The sequence below is a fragment of the Sapajus apella genome, unplaced genomic scaffold (assembly GCF_009761245.1).
Source record: "Sapajus apella isolate SASKATOON/1434 unplaced genomic scaffold, GSC_monkey_1.0 scaffold17, whole genome shotgun sequence".
Lineage (NCBI taxonomy): Eukaryota > Metazoa > Chordata > Mammalia > Primates > Cebidae > Sapajus > Sapajus apella.
The window spans coordinates 21,058,769-21,068,209 of NW_022436957.1; the positions used below are offsets into that span (position 1 = coordinate 21,058,769).

Sequence of the window (9,441 nt, forward strand, 5' to 3'; positions counted from 1 at the left end):
GTGGGTCCTCTCCTCAGCATGTTTTCATTTGCTTATTTGTCATTCACACTCCTTCTCAGGCAAAGAATTCTTAGATATGACTATAAAAGAAAAATATTGATAGATTCATCTATTAAAACTTGTGTATGCTTTGTGAAGTTCTTGTGCTGTGTTTCTCAGCTCTGTCAAGTCGCTTATGTTCTTCTCTAAGCTGTTTATTCTTGTTAGCATTTCGTCAAACATTTTTTCAATGTTCTTAGTTTCTTTGCATTGGGTTAGAACACGTTCCTTTAGCTCAGAGAAGTTTGTGATTGTCCACCTTCTGAATTGAAGCCTGATTCTGTCAATTTGCTAAACTCATTCTCCATCCAGTTTTGTTCCCTTGCTGGTGAGGAGTTGTGATCTCTTGGAGGAGGAGGGGCATTCTGGTTTTTGGTGTTTTCATCCTTTTTGAGCTGGTTTATTCCCATCTTTGTGGATTTATCTACCTTTGGTCTTTGAAATTGGTGACTTTTGGATGGGGTCTCTGAATGTTCATGCTTTTTGTTGATGTTGAGGCTATTTCTTTCTGGTTTTTAGTTTTCCTTCTAACAGCCAGGCTCCTTTGCTGCAGGACTGCTAGAGGTCCACTCCAGACCCTGCTTGCCTGGGAATCACCCAGGAGGGCTGCAGAACAGCAAGAATTGCTGCCTGTTCCTTCCTCTGGTAGTTTCATCCCAGAACAGTACCTGTCAGATGTCAGCCAAAGCTCTCCTGTATGAGGTGATTCTTTGGATAAACAGAGGCCAGGGAGCCACTTGAGGAGGCAGTCTGTCCCTTGTCAGAGCTCAAGTGCTGTGCTGGGAGCTCCGTTGCTCCCTTCAGAGCTGCTGAGCAGGGATGTTTAAATCTGCTGCAGTGGAACGCATAACCGCTCTTTTTCCCAGATGCTTTGTCTTGGGAAGATGTGGCTTTATTTATAAGCCCCTGACAGACTGCTGCCTTTTTTCATAGATGTGCTGCCCAGCAAGGAGGGAGCCTAGTCACAGTCTACATGCAGAGGTGTTGTTGAGCTGCCAAAGGTTCCTCCTAGCTGCTGTGTAAACTTCTTTGTGCTTTTGTTTACACAGGAAAGGTTAGAGCTGCCTTGGTAATGGCAGATGCCCCTCCCCTTACAGAGCTCTACTGTCCAGGGTCAAGCTCAAACTGCTGTGCTGGCTGTGAAAATCCCACGCCAGTGGGATTCAATTTGCTGGTCTCTATAGGGGTGATCACCTGGCTCCCCACCTTCAGCCCCCTTTCTCTTGGGGGCATGGGGGATTCTGTCTCACAGGCATTCCCGGTGCCAGTCAAAATGGCTGCTTAGATTTGTGCTGGGAACTTGGGGCGCTGGCTGAATCAGCTGCCCAGATTTTCCCTGGAAACCTGTGGTGCCTGTAGTTATGTGGGGATCTCCCGGACTGTGGGCTGCAAAGACCATGGGAAAAGCACAGCATCGGAACCAGAGCTCCTGAGTGGCCAGAAACATACCCGATGGCCTCCACTGGGTAGGAGGGAGTGCCCTCTATCCCGTTGCACTTCCCAGGTGAGGCAGTGCCCCACCCTGCCTCGGTTTGCCCTTGGTCTACACTCACTGTCCAACCAGTCCCATTGAGATGAACCTGGTACCTCAGTTGGAAACGCGGAGATCATTCACCTTCTGTGTTGCTCTCTCTGGGAACTGTGCTCTGGAGCTGTTCCTATTCAGCCGTCTTGGCAGAAGTCCCCCAAGAAAAATATATGTGTTTAGGGAGGAAACAAGTGAGAAAGTAATGGCAGAAGGAGTAGAAGATAAAGAATTTGAGAGCCTGGATGTCATGAAGAGTTTCAATGCAAGTTCAGTGGGAAGGAGGGTGAGGCGAGGAGAAAAGTTGAATTTAAAGGAACTAGTTTGTTGTTCAGGATTTTAGAGAAACAGTGATTTGTGTTGAGGAAGTCTAATTACAAACTCACATTTCCTTCATGGCTAACTCACAGGTTTACCCCCTTTAAAATATCTTCAGATCAAGCTCTGGCTTGTTCCCTTTTTCAGAATGGTGTTTATGTTTGAGTGCACGTTGACTTAGCATCCAGTGATTTAAGGTATGTTTATTTCAGCTAGGGGTGATGGCTGACCCCTGTAATCCCAGCACTTTGAGAGCCTGAGGCAAGTGGAGCAGAAATTCGACACCAGCCTGGCCAACATGGCGAAGCTCCATCTCTACTAAAAATGCAAAATTAGCTAGGTGTTGTGGTACATGCCTGTAATCCCAGATACTCAGGAGGCTGAGGCAGGAGAATCACTTGAAACTGGGATGTGGAGGTTGCAGTGAGCTGAGGTCACACCATTGCACTCCAGCCTGGGTGACAGAGCAAGACTCCATCTCAGAAAAAAGGGTTTTTTTTTTTCATCTCTCCAAGTAGATTTATGGATTATATATTCTATTTAAAATATGATAGACTACTCCTGAAATTTGATTCAGAAAACTGATTTAGAAGCCATCTAGTCCAATATCCTCCTCTGTAGTGACTACTGAAAATGGTGTCTCTCCCAAGCTTGGATGTCTTTTTGATTTTAAAAGCCTCCATCTGTGATTTTCTTTAGAGGAAATGCCTTGGGCTACTGGAGTCCCTTTGTCCAGACACAGAGAGCTAGAAGTGCCTGGGAGCTTAGTGTTACCATCCCCAGCCCTGTCCTTGTACCAACCAATGACTGACAGGTGTGAGTATGAAAGCACAACTCCTTTGATTCAAGTTGGGACAGTGTTAAGGCTAGACTTTATATGTGTGATCCAGAGCACTCTTAGTTAGGCTCAGGCTGGGACTTCAGCTGAAATCACACCCTTGTTTGGCTTTCTCTCTCCCTTACCCATACTCTCTCTGGTCTTTCCTTACTTAATAAACCAGTTGCACATGAATCCTCATCTTAAGGTTCATTGAGAGCACTGACCTACAACATCCTCATTTTATTATGGGGAAACTGAGGCCTACTGTTGTTCACCCATTTGTCTAGTCAGCCAGAGCCTAATTTTCCATCCAGATTTCTTGATTCCATTTGTATTCTCTTTTAACTTCTCCTTAGTAGTTCTACATATTCAATAGACATAGAATAATTGTCTATTGAGTTGGTGAATAAATGATGAAAGCACAGGTATTTTACTTGATACTAAAGGAGGCATGGCTTTAAGATGTAATTCTTACTCTCCAGAAGCTTAAAAACAAGACAAGGGATATGACTAATATTTATTAAATCGAATAAGAAGGCAAGTTGCTATTAGATCTAGAAGAACAAGGGACAGATGGAGAATGCATGATTAGAGAAGGCAGAGGGAGAGAGAGAGTCAGAGAGAGTCAGCTTCAAAAATAGTGTAGCATCTGCATTGTGGCGGAGAATGGTTAAGTTTAAACAAAATTTGTTTCAGAGTTGTTGGCATTTTAAAACCTGATATAGTTTTGTGTCCTAATATTTTATCCCATCTTTGGGAACATTTCCATATTATCATGAGTTGGACTTTAAAATCACTCTTTATTAGATACCCAGAATTTAATGGCATATAGATATGTTGAATATATTTAATGATGCTCTTATTTTTGAATACTTAGATTTCTTTAAATTTCTGATAATGGAATGACACTGCGTTGAAGATCTTTGTAGATAAATATTAGCTTGCATTCTGAGATTATATATGGAGAGTAAATTACTAGAAATACAATTATTGGGTTAGAGTGTAGAAAGTTTTTTGAGCATTTCTGAGACATGCCAAACTGCTTTCCAGAAAAGATTTACTATGCTAGTACTTCACTTCTCAATGGCACATGGCTGTGGCTTCTCCAGAAATTCCAGTCATTTGTTTATTTATTTAAGTCATTAAATATTTATTGAGCTCTGTCTACATGGAAAACTACATGCTAAATTGTTCTACATTATTATGTTCTACCTGATAATGTAGAATCTTCATTGAGTTTTCCTTGTCTACTCTACCTTTTTTTCTTCCACTTACAATATTTATAGCCCAGAATTGAGCATAAAGTAGATGCTCAATATGTGCTTGTTCATTGACTGAAATGTGAACAATTGTCAAATTTTGCTACTTCTGTGTCTTACCAGACCACAAACCCACTGGTTTGCTTTTTCAATTATTTTCTAGGATCAGGCCAGAAATTACTTCATTATTTGTTGTCCTTTTATCATTGTTTATTCTGTTCTTGTTCAAGGTTGCAGTATCTTCTCTTATCCCTCTGAGGATATTAATGACAATTTTGAGGATTTTTTTCTTTTTCACCTTCATACTTTCTGTTTCTCCCAGCAACTTTTTTCCTGTTTGTTTTGATTTTTATCTTTAATATTAAGACAACATAAACACTTAATTTTTCTTGCCTAATTACATTCAAGGATGGGCATACATAATAATAACAGTTAACAACTATATGAAGCTTACTCCATGCCAAGCTCTGTTCTAAGAGGTTTATATTTAATTCTCACAATAACCCCATAAAACAGGTTCTTTTATTATTTCCATTTTGTAGATTAAGTAGAAAGGTTAATAACTTGCCAAAGGCTTCATGTCTAATACATAGAAGAGCTGGCATTGCACCTGAGAGGGTTTGGATCCATAGTCTGTGCATATTACCACCATGCAATAGCATCTGCTTACAAACTTTATGCAGAGTGGTTGCAGGTCAGGCTGGTACTTGATGTATTTTTATCTTGGTTTGATTAGGCTCTCCTGTGCATATCCTGCCTAGCAGCCTGGGTTCTGGGATCTAAAGGGGAAAGAAGGCTGAATGTCTTAACATTCAGCACACAAATTTTCCCTTAATCCATTCCTCCTGATTTCACTACAATGCTTGCCTTTGGTTGGCTTCAGTTGGCTGTTCAGAGGCCTGCAAATATACCCTCACGAGAAGACAGGTCTCTGATCTTTTGAAGAGGTGGAAAGGGGTCAGTGGACTGAAGGTGCTGAGTAGAGGAGGATATCTGGGAATGTAACTCCATTTTTTAAAGTAGTTTTATGGAGATATACCAGTTTCAAAAGTAAAACTCAATGGTTTCTAGCATATTCAAAGAATTGCACAAACATTACCACAATCAATTTTAGAACCTTTTGTTCCCCCCAAACAAAATCCTGTATCTGTTAGCAGACACTGCCCATATTTGTGGGAATTGACGTAATTCTTTGCTTTCTAATACTGTTCTATTTTGCTTGTTTTTTAGAAAAATGATAAACACAGGTCAATTTTGTAAAAACGGTAAAATCATTATGTAAAAAGCCCAATGTCTTAAAAATTAAAGGAGTCAGATGTCTCAAAGAGAGCATGAATACTAACATCAAATAGAATAGAGAAGTTGAAGGGGACAAAGACTGAAAGCGATTATTATTCCTCCAGTTGAAGGCACTGCATTCTTATTTTCATTTGGCAACTTTAATTTTGAACTCAGAGGGTGATGTGGTTTGGCTCTGTGCCCCCACCTGAATCTTACCTTGAATTGTAATCCTCATAATCCCCAAGTGGCAAGGTGGAACCAGGTGGAAGTAATTGAATCAAAGGTATGTTTTCTCCCATGCTGTTCTTGTGATAATGAGTGAGACTCACATGATCTGATGGTTTTATAAGCATCTGGCATTTCCCTTGTTTGTACTCATTCTCTCTCCTGCCACACTGTTAAGAGGTGCCTTCTATCATTATTGTAAGTTCCCTGAGGCTTCCCTAGCCATGTGAAACTGTGAGTCAATTAAACATCTTTTCTTTATAAATTACCCAGTCTTGGGTAGTTCTTCATAGTAGCATGAGAACAGACTAATACAGCAAATTGGTACCCAGAGTGTGGCACTGCCATAAAGATACCCAAAAATGTGGAAGCAACTTTGGAACTACGTAAAAAGCAGAGGTTGAAGCAGTTTGGTGGGCTCAGAAGACAGGAAAATGTGGGAAAGTTTGGAACTTCCTAGAAACTTGTTGAATAGCTTTGACCAAAATGCTGATAGTGATAAGGACAATGAAGTCCAGGCTGAGGTCACCTCAGATGGAGATGAGGACCTTGTTGGGAACTGGGGTAGAGGTCACACTTGCTATGTTTTAGCAAAGAGACTGATGGCATTTTGCCCCTGCCCTAGAGATCCGGGGAAGTTTGAACTTGAGAGAGTGATTTAGGGTATCTGGCAGAAGAAATTTCTAAGTGGCAAAGTGTTCAAGAGGAAGCAGACCATAAAAGTTTGGAAATTTTGTAGGCTGACAATGTGATAAAAAAGAAAAATCAATTTTCTGGGGAGGAATTCAAGCCAGCTGTATACATTTGCATAAGTAACGAGGAGCTAAATGTTAATCACCAAAGCAGTGGGGAAAATGTCTCCAGGGCATGTCAAGGACCTTCAAGGCAGCACCTACCATCACGAGCCCAGAGACCCAGGAGAAAAAAATGGTTTTGTGGGCCAGGCCCAGGCCACCCCTCCACCCCTGCTGTGTGCATCCTGGGGACTTGTTGCCCTGTGTCCCAGCCATTCCAACTATGGCTAAAAGGGGCTAAGGTACAGCTTGGGCCATGGCTTCAGAGGGTGCATGCCCCAAGCCTTGGCAGCTTCCCCATGGTGTTGAGCCTGTGGGTGCGTGGAAGTCAAGAATTGAGGTTTGGGAACCTCTGCCTACATTTCAGTGGATGTATGGAAACGCCTGGATGTCCAGGCAGAAGTTTGCTGCAGAGGAAAAGCCCTCATGGAGAACCTCTACTAGGGTAGTGCAGAAGGGAAATGTGGGATTAGAGCCTTCATATGGAGTCCCCACGGGAGTACTGCCTGGTGGAGCTGTGAGAAGAGGGCCTCCATCCTCCAGACCCAAAATGGTAGATCAAATGACAGCTTACATCATGTACCTGGAAAAGCCACAGGCAATCAATTCGAGCCTGTAAAGGCAGCTGGGAGCAGGGCTGTACCCTGCAAATCCACAGGGGCAAAGCTGCTCAAGGTTGTAGGAGCCCACCTCTTGTCTCAGCATAACCTGGATGTGAGACAAGGAGTCACAGGAGATCATTTTGAGGCTTTAAGGTTTAATGACTTCCCTGTTGGATTTCACACTTGCATGGGGCCTGTAGCCCCTTTGTTTTTGGCAATTTCTACCATTTGGAAAGGGCATATTTACCCAATGCCTGTACCTCCATTGTATCTAGGAAATAACTAACTTGCTTTTGATTTTACAGGCTAATAGGCAGAAGGGACATGCTTTGTCTCACATGAGACTTTGGACTTGGACTTTTGAGTTAATGGTGGAATTAGCTAAGACTTTGGGGGATTGTTGGGAAAGCATGATTGTGTTTTGAAATGTGAGGACATGAAATTTGAGAGGTGCTAGGAGTGGAATGATATGGTTTGACTGTGTCCCCACTCAAATCTCATCTTGAATTGTAGTTCTCATAATCCCCATGTGTTGTGGGAGGGACCTGGTAGGAGGTAAGTGAATCATGGGGGCAGTTACTCTATGCTGTTCTCATGATAGTGAGTGAGTTCTCATGAGATCTGATGGTTTTATAAGGGACTTTCCGCACTTTTGCTTTGCACTTCTCCGTGCTGCTATCATGTGAAGAAGGACATGTTGGCATCCCCTTCCGCCACGATTGTAAATCTCCTCAGGCCTACCCAGCCCTGTGGAACTGTGAGTCAATTAAACCTTTCTCCTTTATAAATTACTCAGTCTTGGGTATTTCTTCAAAACAGCATGAAAACGGACTAATACAAAGGGCATCAAATTTATAACATATTCCATGTCATGCTTAAAAAAATAATAAATAGGCCAGGCATGGTGGCTCATGCCTGTAATCCTAGCACTTTGGGAGGCTGAGGCTGGTGGATCACGAAGTCAGGAGTTCGAGACCATCCTGGCCAACATGGTGAAACCCTATCTCTACTAAAAATATAAATATTAGCTGGGCATGGTGGCGTGTGCCTGTAGTTCCGGCTTCTCGGGAGGCTGAGGCAGGAGAATCCCTCTGGGAGGTGGAGGTTGCTGTGAGCTGAGATCGCGCCACTGCACTGCAGCCTGGCAACAGAGTGAGACTCTGTCTCAAAAATCATACATACATACATACATACATACATAATTAGATACATGTTGATATCTCCAGAGACTCATGTGGATGAAAACTGTATTTTAAAAACGAAGCTATAATTTGGCCTAATTTCTCAGGATAACATAAAAGTCATAGAAAAATTTCTCACCTAAAACTCTTGGTGTTGTCGATATGACAAATGCCAGTATGAACATGCATGTGTTAAACATACTATGTCAATAGATAAATGTTACTTGAGAGGAGAAATCTATTACTACCCATTCAGGAAGCTTTCTGGATCCTAAGGGCAGGGTGAACTGGGGTTTAATAGGAGAATGAGCAGAGAGACATTTTATTAATCATATATTTTACCCTTTAAATTAAGCTATTGAGTAGGATCACAGCTCCCCAGTTCTGAGTCTTAGGCTTAGGAAGCAAAATAATCTTATTACCTCCCAGTGGAAAGTCAAAGGTAGAAATTCCTGTCTTGTACACAGCCTGAAATCCAAATCCTTGTATTGTTCACCATGAGTAAGAGCAAACCAACTTCTCTCCTCTTTACTTCCTTCCATTTTTTTCTTTGTTTTTTTTCATGTGAGCTTTGTCACCATCTTTTCTTACAATTATAATTCCAATTCCTCCACATGAGTTAAATAAGTTGTCATCCTATGACAGTGCAGAAAGGGAATGCAGGAAAACCAGAATCAACTTCACTTGGGATCTTTAAGCAATGCATATTGTCAGGCTGCACTCCAGACCTACTGAATCAAATCTCTGAGGCGGGGCTCCGGAACATGCATGTTTATTAGTTCTCCAGGTGAGAATCAGCAGTCTACAGGACATCATTTGGGTATCTGGTGAAAATCTTTTCCTGAATAACATTGGGAGAAAATTCCCCTGTGAGTCTCTTGCATTTTTGCATATTTTGTGAGCAGAGGCACTGATTAGCCTTTGTTCTGAATTCTTTCATAAGGTATGTATATGCCAAACATTTGAAGATAGAGATTGAGAGCCTCTTAAGAGAAAGGCATATATGTTTACTGTCCAGTATAATAACTTTACCCAATAGGGCAAAGGGCAGGCATGCTAGTTGCCCACTATAGAAGATTCAGGTTCCCGGCCGGGCGCGGTGGCTCAAGCCTGTAATCCCAGCACTTTGGGAGGCCGAGGCGGGCGGATCACGAGGTCAAGAGATCGAGACCATCCTGGTCAACATGGTGAAACCCCGTCTCTACTAAAACTACAAAAAATTAGCTGGGCATGGTGGCGTGTGCCTGTAATCCCAGCTACTCAGGAGGCTGAGGCAGGAGAATTGCCTGAACCCAGGAGGCGGAGGTTGCGGTGAGCCGAGATCGTGCCATTGCACTCCAGCCTGGGTAACATGAGTGAAACTCCGTCTCAAAAAAAAAAAAAAAAAAAAAAAAAAA

The 9,441-nt window shown here is 42.3% G+C and overlaps 1 long non-coding RNA gene across 1 annotated transcript; it reads left to right on the top strand.

Moving 5' to 3' along the window:
- Positions 1-1,582: 1,582 nt before the first annotated feature.
- On the top strand, positions 1,583-9,052 carry LOC116556791. Its single transcript, XR_004271160.1, has 3 exons — positions 1,583-1,719; positions 2,773-2,782; positions 9,042-9,052. It is a non-coding gene; the product is annotated as an uncharacterized LOC116556791 (long non-coding RNA).
- Positions 9,053-9,441: the final 389 nt, after the last annotated feature.